We start from the raw sequence: 12,954 nt of genomic DNA on the forward strand, positions 1-12,954 counted from the left end.
CCTTCCTCCTTCGCTTTGCCCCGGCGTCTAGTCCCACAGACCGCAAGGCAGGAAGGCACGCACCTCAGCTCTGTCAGCGTGTCTTCCCTCTCTCTCTCTCTCTGTCTCCCCCCCTCTCTCTCTTTCTCTGTCCTCGCGCCTTGGGCACACGCGCGCGCCTCCGCCTGCCCCTCCCCTCCTCCCTTCAGTCCCACACTGGCCTGTCCTCCTCGCGCTCAGAAGAGCCGAGCCCCCGCGCGCGGCCTCGCCGATGATGATTACGCCTTCGCCCCGCGCGCCTACGTGCCCCGCTCCCTCCCCCTGTGACCTCACTGCGTCGGATTACACCCTGCTCGCCTGTCTCCATGGCAACGGGAGGGGCCCGGCTGCGGCGGCCTAGTTGTCTTCATTTCCCCCATCTCCATTACTAACTACAGGCTTTAAATACACTTCGACACCGCTTTTAATTGCCCTGGCAGAATTCTGTAGCATCTTGGAGGAGTTGGAAGTTTTACAACGTCTTTCCCCTTCTGTGCCAAAGAGTGCTCTTACCTCACCAAACTGTCCAAAGTGCTGGTTTTGACCTTTAAAGCCCTATATGGCTCTGGCCCAGTTTACCTGTCCGAACGTATCTCCCTCTATGTCCCACCTCGAAGTTTAAGATCTTCTGGGGAAGCCCTGCTCTTGGCCCTGCCTTTGGCGCAAACACGCTTGGCGGGGTTGAGGGACAGGGCCTTCTCGGTGATGGCCTCCCACCTGTGGAACTTGCTCCCCAGTGAAATCAAGCCAACAACATCTGTTCTATAGCCGCTGGGCTTAAAACAAATTGCTTTTAAAACAGGACTGCAACTTGAACCCAACGGGAAGCCAGGGCCCCCAAAGAGAAGCTTTTAGAGATTTTCCCCCATAAACAGTCTTTAGAGGGCTTGAGCAAAGTCTTTATTGATGAACAATCGAACAGGAACTTCTTTTGTCTTCAAAGGTTAAACAAATGCTTCCAGGTTTCAAGCAACTGGTGGCTTCTAACTGTTTCTTTGCTTTATCTTAAAGGAAAATCCCTTTCTAGCTCCTCCCAGGCTAACTGTGAACCTAAACCTAACTGATGTGGATCCACTGAACTGCGTCTCAAAACCGAGTGGACCTACCAGTAGGCCTGTAGTCACTTAACTGGAGTTCTTGATGTTTAAAACTGTTATTCCCTCTGAAATTCCTCAGGGCTGTAAGGCTGTTTCCCTGGAACCTTTGGGAATCTTTAGATGTTCTTAAGACTGTTCTCCCCCGGGAGGTCTTAAGAGTTGAAGCCTTTGTACAGGAGAAAGTCTGTACACGTCCTGTACATTGACTTTCCTGGCTACGACTGACTGAAAATGGCCCCCTTCCCTTCCCAATTGCCCTGAGCAAGGGGCGGGACCAAAACTTAAAGATGATGGACAGGTGACTTGCCCTATCACTGCAACCAGAGGAAGACACCTATCTGCAGAAACCCTGACTGCAAGCAAACATTTGATACAAAGCAAAGTGGGACCTTCTGGTACGGCTGTACCAGCACAACATCCCTTCTCGCCTTCAAGAGGAAATTGAAAAGGTGGTTATGGGACCAGGCCTTTGGGTAGCTGGCAGATGATTGACAATGGTAATTATGACAATGTTATGGAAAATGGACTATGGGCAGACTTCTGATTGTGTTGTTAGAGGGGATGTGGTTTTAAAAAGGGAATTTTCAGAGATGTTCCCAATGCCCATATGTCATGAGTTACTGCCACATTGGCCTATTTCTGCAGTAGGCCTATGTTTACAGAAAATGCTGATTGTTTGAGAAATCAGTGCTCCAAAGAAGAAGTTACTATTCAAGGATAACAGTATATCCGGACAAAACCAGCTAGCTTGTGGCTAGTTAGAATCCCCAAGTTTCCCAGTCGCTCTGGAGCCATATTTGCAACAGACTAACGGATAAGATACAGTCATGGTCAGAAAACAATGGACTATAGTTGTGTTATAGTTGTGCCATTGTTAGGATCCCACGTGTGCTATAATGTCAATCAAAATCATAAACAACAAATGAACAACTGTATAACTAGCTTAGACCAATGAAATGATTTGTCTTTGGGAACCAGTGAAAATGTATATTCCATTTACTATAAAAGCTCTGCAGCCCCATTGGGGGTTGCGGCAAACCCTTTGATTGCATCCCTGTATGCTTGTTTATCGTTATTGCTATGGCCATGCAATAAATAGTTTTTTGCAGTTTTAAAAAAATCAACTTTCGTGGTGTCCATCCTTACCCTCCCTATTAGGGGGCTTTTGTCTTTTTTGGGAAATATTTTGGTTTCTTTTCCCCTACATTGTGCTCGCTGAATTTGTTTCTACATAAGGCTAGACAGCCAGTATTATTGCACTTTTTATTAATGTACTTTTTATTTTAAAATTAACTTACTGTGTTCTTATATATAATTACTGTATGTATTATTTATATGTAATGGCATTGAATTGTGCTGGATGTAAGCCGCCCTGAGTCCCCCCCTCGAGGGTTGAGAAGGGTGGGGTACAAATGTTTGAAATAAAATAAATATCTAGTTGAGCAGTGGCAGTTAAAGTAGTGTCCAGTGGAGCTGTGCCCCGAGTTATCTCAGAGGCAAATGGGCCGTTGCGCCCTAAACGCCCTAAAGCAAGCATGGGCAAGCTTAGGCCCTCAAGGTGTTTTGGACTTCAACTCCCACCATTCCTAACAGCATCAGGCCCTTTCCTTTCCCTGGAAAGGAACGGGCCCGAGACTGTTAGGAGTGGTGGGAGTTGAAGTCCAAAACACACGGAGGGCCCCAAGTTTGCCCATACCTGCCCTAAAGGCACCCTTAATAAAATTGTGTGTTAAGTACAAGTCGAACTTGGTGACATCTTTTCCCTCAAGTTAGTTGTCCTGCAGTGCTTAAGTGTATGTAGGAAGAAGGCTGGGGAAATCAGTAGGTGCTTCTTGTATCTTTTTGGTGCCCTTTAAGCACCTCCTACTGCAGTGATTCTTAACCTGAGGGCCACAGACCACCAGTGGGCCTCGAGGACGAAAATCTGGTTCGCAAGCCTCCTTCCTCTTTATTTTATTTCCGCTCCTTCCGCCTGCCACTCCTTTTCTGTTCCTGACCATGGCATATGTTCTGTATCAGAAACTAGAACTGATGTGGTCTATCCAATGCATTTCTGAATCGGCACCCCAAACCGAATCTAAAGTTTACCAAAAACTGATTCGTAACCCTTTTGGTGCTAATGTTGGGGGTGGTCCCTAGTCAAAGTGGTCCCTGGTCAAATAAAAGTTGGGAACCACTGTCCTACAGTGTCCTTATCCTGTCATCCACCAACCCTGGTGGGCACCAACCACCGTGGAAAGGGGTCCACACTGCTCAATTACAGCACGTTAATACCACTTTAATTGTCATGGTTTGAACCTATGGATTCCTGGGATTTGTAGTTTTGTGAAGTAAGAACTTTCTGTCAAAGATCTCCAGTACATAAAGGAATGTACCAGTAAAATTATGAGTATTTCACCAGCCTACAAACAGATTCAGTTTTGACAGATATGTTTTTTCAAACTATTGTAATTGTCAATTCTAGATAGCCCCTTATAAATTAAATACAAATGGATTCATTTTACAGAGGAGAATATTACAAAAGGCCTTTCTCAATTGTCAGGAAGCACTTCAGTGTTTAGGAGCCTCACATTGCAGGCTAACTATAGTGATAATACTACAAATGAACAGATGCCATTACTGAGCTCAGTTTTTATTATGTGATTGAAAAATTAGTCCCCAAATTATGAATTACATGAATTTCTAGACACAGCTCCACTGAGACATGCAGTGAGTCCATGTACCTTTGTCCTGTAGTAACCCTTAATGAATTGCTTTGGAATATTGCCCAACACACCCCGGACTTCAGGAAACAATACCCTCAAATTATTATGATCTTTCACAATGAATCATAGAGTTGGAATAGACCTTGAGGACCATCCACTCCAATCCCCTGCCAAGAAGCAGAAAAATGGCATTCAAAGCACCCCCGACAGGTGGCCATCCAGCCTCTGTTTAAAAGCCTCCAAAGAAGGAGTCTCCGCCATAGTCCAAGGCAGAGAGTTCCACTGCTGAACAGCTCTCACAATCATGAAGCTCTTCCAAATGATCAGGTGGAATCTCCTTTCCTGTAGTTTGAAGCTACTGTGTTGCGTTCTAGTCTCCAGGGCAGCAGAAAACAAACTTGCTCCCTCCTCCCTATGACTTCCCCTCACATATTTGTACGTGGCTATCATGTCTCCTCAATGAACTGAGAGACGTGGGGGGGGGGGGGGGGCATAAAATGAGGCTTGCGTTGGAGTCTGGGGTCCTTTTTTCTGTTTCACCTGATAGGTTGTGGGAACGTCTTCCTCTCCTGTTCCTCAAGCCATCCTTGCGATACCCTTGAGATGGCCATCGCCCTAAAGCACCCATTGTGTATCTGAACTAACACCAATATATCCACCAGAGCCAGGACTTAATTAAGCCCATTATTAATTACCACATGCATTCCTTTCAGGCCCCTCTTAGGGGCAGATAAATAAATGCACAGACTCTTCAAAGTTATCCAATTTCAGTTTATTAACATTTTCTGCAGTAGAAAAGATCAACCAGCGAGGGAATCCCAAAGCAATTACAAAGCAGAGCCTAGCTGGATACTTTTTGAGCCAATTAGAGGCTAGTATGGAAATCTTGAATCGCTGTCAAATGAAATAAATATGCTCTGTGTTTGCAATAAAACATGACATCAGAATTACATCTATGTAGGCTACAATAGAATGCCCTTAGCATCTAAACTGTTGACTTTCCAAGATTTTGGTGTTTTGTTTTTTTTAAAAAAAAATGAAAGAATTTAATTTTAACAGGCTAAAAATATGTCTTAAATTAATTCGAGTTCAAAAAAGCTGTTCAGTTGACAGGTACACAGCCTTAATTAACTTCTAATAGTGAAGATACACTAACAACATTAGAGCAGATTTATGCAGTTATGCTTAACTTTACTATTAATTTGTTTTCCTATACATCTGAGCTCTTAACTCTCCCCAAAAGTTAAATTAATATTTACAAAAGATATGCATTTTAGGCTACATAAGATTATTTTCTGAATTAAGTCTCAGAAAAATAACAAGTACTTTCTCATTATTTAAACTCAAGTGTGTAAACCTTTTCTAGACATCTGTATATCAGGTTGTTGGCATTTATATTTTATACAATATTGATTGCTTGTTATTTAGCCATAATTAACTGATAAGCAAACCTCTATGTAAATCTTTGACCTTAAATAAAATACTAAAACTTTACAACTCAGTGCTCCTTTGATAAACATGGACTCCAAACGGTAGGTTTTACAACTCTTAATTCATCAAATAACCGTTGATCTTCAGTAACAGGCATTGATTCAGGTTTATCCATATCAACCTGCCAAGTAGCTCTTGCTATCAGAATTTTTTGTAGATCTGTATAAGTCCTTGCATGTCTGACTTAAAGCAATTACCATTTTTATTTACCAAAGCTCCAGATTCTTAATTGTAGTTAAACATTTACAGTTGCTCCTCATTTGAAGTTTTCTATTTTAAAAATAGTTTAAGAAATGGTTTAAGAAATGTGCCTAAACTACATCATTAAAGTGTTGTACTATTCTGTCTCCATACTCCAGTTGGGATTAACTAATGGATTTAGGTAAGTGATTGTTAATGGCAGTGATTACTCCATTTTTAGTGGATAAATCGCCTGTAGGAGTAACTAAACTGCATGTGAAAAGCAGCAATTTGACATTTGACTAATATGAAAGGAAGGAGAAAATGGGAGCTTACAGTATATCTGGATTTGAAAATGCATGGGGGTGGGGGTGGGGAGTGACTACTTGAAGCTCTTCTCTAGTTCTCTATGCAGGGGTATCTCTTAAAATTGTTTCCACTATGATATATAACTGTTATAAAGCAAATACTGACTACTGTTTCATCTAAATGAATAAAACCCAGAAGAATGGAATGTCACTATAACAATGTAATGTACTTGTGTGTGTATGTGCATTTGCCTTCATGTTTCCTTCAGCTTCTTATGAACTCATACATTTCATGCAGTTTTCTTAAGGAATTATCAGAGTTGCCAGTTCCTTTCTTTGGAATCTATCTTACAGCATCGTTAGATAATACTAAAGTCTGTTTTATTTTGGCAGCTTTCAGAACAGAGGTGGGCAAATTGCAACCCCAGGGTGATTTTTGCTGTCCTGACTGTCCTAGACCTCTGGTTCTTAAACTGTCGGTCATTTAGGGAGTCCCATTAACTCACTGCTGGAGTCACGAAATATTTGGCAACAGTAAACAGTTTGAACACCACCTTGTGGCTGTTTTGGATATTTAAATGAATCTGTTAATAACAACATGCAGCAAATGCTGATTTTGCATGATGGTTTTCTTTTTCAGAAATGCAACACTTCACATTTGATTCTAAAAAACTGAGTTGGGTTCATAAACCATACTCAACTGAAATAAAAATATAAGTAATCTGTCATTAAAAGTTGAATAAGAATTTGCCGGCAACCTGTACAGATTAAGAAAAACTTTCTGATGGTAGGTTCTGTTAGAATGAATCCTTAGAGTCCAGAGGAGTCTCCTTCTCTGTAGGTTTTTAAAGCAGAGTCTGGATGGCCATCTGTCGGGAGCGTGTATTCCTGCGGGGCCAGGGGTTGGAGTAGATGGCTCTTGGAAACTCTTCCAACTTTGTGATTCTATGATTTTTATGAAACCATGATGGGAGGTTGGTAATAGGTCCATTTCAGGCACATGGCCCACTCAGCAACTGGGAACCTTTTAAGTATGGACACCAAAAACACCCCATTGTGCTCCCCTCCAATTCAGGGGAGAAAGAGAGAGCCAACAGAGTATATTCTGCCATTTGAGGCTGCAAACCAAGCATGACAGTTTGCAGCCCCAAGTGGCAGCTGAGACACTTGTTGCATGTTGTTGCTAACAGATTCATGTTAGTATCTAAGACACCCACTAGGTGTCAAGCTACACAATTTTTTTGCAACTTTCAAAATCAGCTGTGGACTCTAGACCCCATATAAGCCAAGTAAGGACCTAACCCCATTAGGCAAAAAAAAAAAAAAAGTCGGTGGAACCAGCTTCTAATCATGGTATTACATGCCTATCCATGATCTTATAAAATGGAGAATGTAGTCTCCCGCATCACACGTGGTGGGCCGTAACTGTCTCAATTGCAATCACCTGCTTCATTTGCCATCACATGGAGAAGTGGAGTCTCTACCCATATTAATTTATTTTCCTTTTTTTTCCATAAAAAAGAGTAACTGCACAAAACCAGAAACATGAAACCTTACGGGTTTTGGAAAAACAAGACTTAGCAAGTTCACACATCCTTGTTTTCTGATATCGATCAGATCTCAATTTCTGATATTTCTTTGGCTTGCCTCTGTGCTAAGTTCTAATCATTGAAAGAGTTTTATTGGTGCACCTGGTCATGTCACCTTGTATCTCTGCTTGCTAGTAAGGGTAGAGACAAAAGAGGAGAAATTGAACCCTCTTTGAAATGATTGCAGCAAAGGATGGTTGAACGGCATGCCAATCATGCAGATTTGGTTGCAGGACAAACTGACGTGCTTGGCTGATATGAGACAACTCCAGGCCCTAGAAGGCGGTGGATTAGACGCTGCATCCAAAGAAGGTGGTGGAGAGAGGAAGTGCTATCCCTTTGGAGTGAAGACACATGGCTGCATAATTATAGAATGCCTAGAGGAACCTATTTCAGAATTGCTAATCACCTCAGACCTTACCTTCAGCATCAGGTGACAATAAGAGCCCATCAGCACCCAGGAGAGGGTAGCCATTGCTACCAGCATTGTCCATTGACACCTCCAAGGTCATGTGGCCAGCATGACGGCATGGAGCACCATTACCTTCCTGCAGAAACAGTACCTATTGATCTACTCACATTTGCATGTTTTCAAACTGCTGGGTTGGCAGAATCTGGGCCTAACATTGGGAGTTCACTCCTCTCCCTGGATTCGAACCGCCAACCTTTTGGTCAGCAACTTCAGCAGCTCAGTGGTTTGACCCACTGCATCACCAGGGGGCCCATGAGTATTATAAACATGGTGAAATATACTCCAGCTTTTTACTATGGAGTACAGCTTTCTCAGCAAAGAAAATACGTGATTTGCAGCAGAAGAAGGAAATTTTTTTAAGTCAAACCTGCTGCTGCTTTTCCAGCTGTTTCTCTACTGAAACAGCTGTTTCTCTACTGAACTGTGTCCAAACGGTATTTGTTTTCTCTACCTCAAAAAATACTTCAAAGGTCACGAAAGAGAGGATGCTATCATCCCTCATGGAGTAATGGTGGCAAAAGACGAATTGAAGAAAAGTGTTAAGACCACCTACTTGACGCCCACAAATATACATTACACAGAGAACTCTTACAGTTGCTATCATACCTGAAAGTTAACATGCTTTGCTGGTTTTATGCACGTAGAGAAAAGTAGAGCTGATAGATACCCAGCTCTGAAACTCTGCATTTCTACAAACTGTAAAAATGGGGACCAGTGGGCAATTTCTGGAAGTAGCTTTGTGTTGTGTGATCACCACTACGGAACTGCAATTTTTAAGTATGTAGAAATAATGAAATTTCTACATGTGATGAGGTCCATAAAAATTCCCAATCCCAAAAACTTCCTCTCAACTTTCCAAGTGATTTGAGTTCACCACCTCCAAGAAACCTTTGTAGTATAAAATTTCTGGGAAACAGGAAGAGATGTGGGGATTGTGGGATTCCAGGCGATTCACCTATGAAAATTTTCAAGCTTCTCTACAAAGGACCCAACCCAGTATAAATAATATGAAGGACCTAGGACCATGCCCACAACCAGCCCTGGGCATACCACTGACATGATTTATTTCTATGACCTGCTACCCATTGCTTCATGCAGAAACAAAGAAGAAGAAAAACAGTTCTCCAACTACTGTAGCTGCTGGGTTGTGTCAGAATTGTGTGGGAGGAAGGTTTCTTTCACCTGTTTTGTCTGGTTTACTGCTATTTTTGAGGTAAGGGTTTGATCTCAGCAATCCTTGTTTAAAATATCTCTGATTATTGTCTACACTGTAGACTACCATATGTTTTTGTGTGAGACTGCCCATCAAGATACTTTGGAAGTTACAGCTAGTGTTGACTACTGCGATTTATTTCTTAATTCATGTATATCTGTGGGAACATATTACTCCTAAAGCCTGGGTCTGTATCTTCCAGTCCTTTTCATGACCTCCTCCTGTGCACATTTCCTTGATCTCTCAAACCTCTCCCATATCTCATCTTCCGTGGAAGTAAAAAATGAGGGGCAGAGCCATTCCTTCTCCATAGCAATAAACCAGCGTATTATGGATACCCTTGCAAAGAAGACACAGCTGTCTATTGCTCTGTAAGCTTTCTGGCTTTTTGTTTGGAAAGTTATTTTTCTTCTGTTTGAACCCATAGTGGTATCTTTTTACATGCATTTTATATTTATTTGCACCTCCTGGGCTTTTGAAAATTGTTTTAAATTGGGATTTTAAGATTTGGTTTTCTTTATATCTGTGTTTATTTTTTTAACCATGGCTGCATACTTTTTGATGCTATTCTAATCGCAAAAAATAGTGTGCACGTGCATAGTATCAATAATAAAAAGCAATACATGTTTGAATGTTTAAAACTTTGCTCCAGAATTGTCACGCTGATTCTTCTGGAATTGCACATGGATATTAAAGGGATGATGGTGGTGTGTGTGTGTTTTTTGAGGTTACAACGTTTTGTTAATATCTATTTGTAGATGGTAGTGCCTAACATCAATCACGAGCCTTCCACCAGCAAAATCATAAACCAATTGTAATACCTCCATTATGGTCTGTTGGAGACAGAAGAAGAGGATCCTGTACCTGGTGCGAATGGGAAGGAAGGACTGAGTGAGCATAAGGGTAGTGAGTGAAAAGGGCCAATGAGAAGGAAGAATTGGGAAGAGAAGAGAAAGAGCAGATGGAAAGACCGCTGACCTTCTCTACAGATAAAGATGCAAGAAGGTCTGGGATATTATTTGCTCCAGAGGGCCTTTAAGCAACTCCATTGATCTTTTCTTTTGCAAGGTCCTGAACTTTTCAGACAGAAAAGAGTGAAAAGAAAGAAGATGATGCTGCTTGGTTGATGATTGTATGGTGTCGTGTTCTAAGCTTTGAAAAGACAGAAATTAAATAGGAGCCTAAACTCCAACACCATTAGCCCTGTTCTTTTCAAAACAATGCAATCCTTTCAACCTGTAAGAAAGCTGTGCTGTGTAACAACCATTTGTTTAAAATGAACTTCAAAATAAACCCCACATAATTACAGATTATAGAAAAAAAATGACAATAAGTTTTTCCAGACCTTTTCCATTTTTAAATCTTTTTCCGCAAACTGAAGCCGTGTAATGTTGTAAAATGTCAGCACTGAATTTATTTTAGGTCATACAGTGATTTTGTTATGAAACATCTAGCCCTTTGCACTGTGCTCCTGGCCAGTTGGAATTAAACCTTTCAGCAAATGTCCGCAAGCATCCACTTGTTAAACATAATAGAGAAGAAATGCCGTGATTAGATGAGGATGCCTAAACTGGTCAGTTGTGATGCAACAAACAAAAAGGCCAATATTCTAGGAATGTTTTGATCTGTATTTAGAGGGGATTAGGATGATGTATTCCTGTTCAGCAATGATAATGAAAAATGACTTATTCTAGCATTGAGAAAGGCAAAGGATAAACAGCATATACTGAAACACGTTTTTAAATTAATGGGGCTTGATAGCTTGTACCAAGGTTGGATTTTATATTTTTAGAGAGAATTACTGGGGACAATTGATGTTACTTTCTGAGCCAATTGTGAGATGCTGGCAGCAGTTAGAAAGGGTTCAATAGAAACTGACCTCATGTCAGGACTAAGTCCAGTAAGTGAATGTTTTGATCAAGGAGTTTCTGCCCAATTGAAGGTCTTGCCTGTAACTACATTGTTATATATTGCATGTTACATGAAGAATAAATATTACAGTATTTTAAAAATGTTATAATCTCAATCCATATTCTGTGTATTAATTGTCTTGCTTGCACCACTTATTAGTAGTCAAACCACCGTGAAAACACCTTATTTGATCAGATTTCAGAAGCAAAGCAAGAGTACACTTGGTTAGTATCCAGATCTTTGGATACTAGAGAATTCTTCCTGAAATCTAGGAGAGCTACTGAGTCAGATTCGCCTGTCCACATTTGCACTTTTGGCTTTTGAGAATTTGAATATTCAGATTTGATTAAAAATGGTCTCTCGGAATCTTGATGCTCCAGTGTGACTCTATGCTCAACTTCCTCTAGTCATTCTGGAGGACCTAGAGATTTCTAAAGCAGTGGTTCTCAACCTGGAGTCCCCAGATATTTTGGCCTTCAACTCCCAGAAATCTTAACAGATGGTAAACTGGCTGGGATTTCTGGGAGTTGTAGGCTGAAAACATCTGGGGACCCCAGGTTGAGAGCTACTGTTCTAGAGAGAACACCTTTCTTAGAATTTCTTTGTCCTCCAATGCAATTCTATGGTCAATTTCCAGCAGAAGTTAACTATAGGTTTGGGCTGGAAGATCTAGAAATGTATGAAGAGATGTTCTCTCAAGATATTTATTTCTTCTTCTCACCCCAAGGAGGTCTCAGAGCGGCTTGCAGATTGGCCACTTCAGTGTCACATTGCAATACAAAGTATATAAAATACAACGAATTAAACATAAAAAACCATATAAATACATACACTGTTAAAAACTTAAAACCACATACCTAAAAGTGTGGTCATCCTTCATACTGCTGCATATCAATTCTGTGTTGCACTATTCCCAAATACCTGATCCCAGAGCCAGATCTTAACTGTTTTTCTAAAAACAAGGAGGGAGGGAGCCAATCTAATATTAGATCAAAAATTAATTTCTTTGTATTGTCGGAGGCTTTCATGGCCAGAATCACTGGGTTGTTGTAGGTTTTTCGGGCTGTATGGCCATGTTCTAGAAGCATTATCTCCTGACGTTTTGCCTGCATTGTGGCAAGGATCCTCAGAGGTTGTGATGTCATACAGCCCAAAAAACCTACAACAACCCATTAATATCTTTATTTGTGGTTTTTCACTTCCACAGGGACATATGCCCCTAACTCTAGCAAATGTGGAGAGCTGATTGTTTTGAGGCACACTGACCAATTTGCCTCACTATAAATATGAAATGTCAGATAGAGTGTGGTGGTGAGATGTTTGCCTGGTACTCTTCCATCACAAGAGGTCCTTCTCTCTGAGTGACCTCCCCTCTTCCACACTGCTGTTGCTACTTCCTATTTATCCACATTGTCATTTGATTCCCCACCACCCAAAGGAGGCTAAGTCACAGAGTGGGTTCTGTTATGTCATGCCTCACCTGATGGAAGATGGCAAGCAAGAGGTGGTTTCCAGCAACCTCCTTCTGAACAGAGGTCCCTGGCTGGTACCTAGCAAGGCTAGTCCTCATGTCAGCCGCCTGCTCCCTTCACATTTGGGGTGGTTCAGGATAGTGAAAAAAGAACAATCCCTTCATGCTTTTCTATTGCATGATACACTCAACATCAGTCTTGTAGAAAATAATGGCAAAGACAACAGCAAATTAATTCCTTGTTTAGTTGTTAGAATTTGCCAGTCTGTTTGAAAGCAGCGTTGATCTAAAAAAAGATAATTTCTCATTATTGGTTATTACAAGTTCCTGGATTTCACTGGGCACACATTAAAAATGAAAGGGGCGCAGAACTAGTATAGCATATTCAGCTCCGTAGATTAAATTCTAATTATAATGGGCAGTGTAAAATGCTGTCGCCAACTGCTGTTCCTGAATGCCAGCCAGCACTCACCCGCTGTTAACCTGGAGGTGGGGGAGG

The sequence above is a fragment of the Anolis sagrei genome, chromosome 1 (genome assembly GCF_037176765.1).
Source record: "Anolis sagrei isolate rAnoSag1 chromosome 1, rAnoSag1.mat, whole genome shotgun sequence".
In the NCBI taxonomy this organism is placed as follows: Eukaryota; Metazoa; Chordata; class Lepidosauria; order Squamata; family Dactyloidae; genus Anolis; species Anolis sagrei.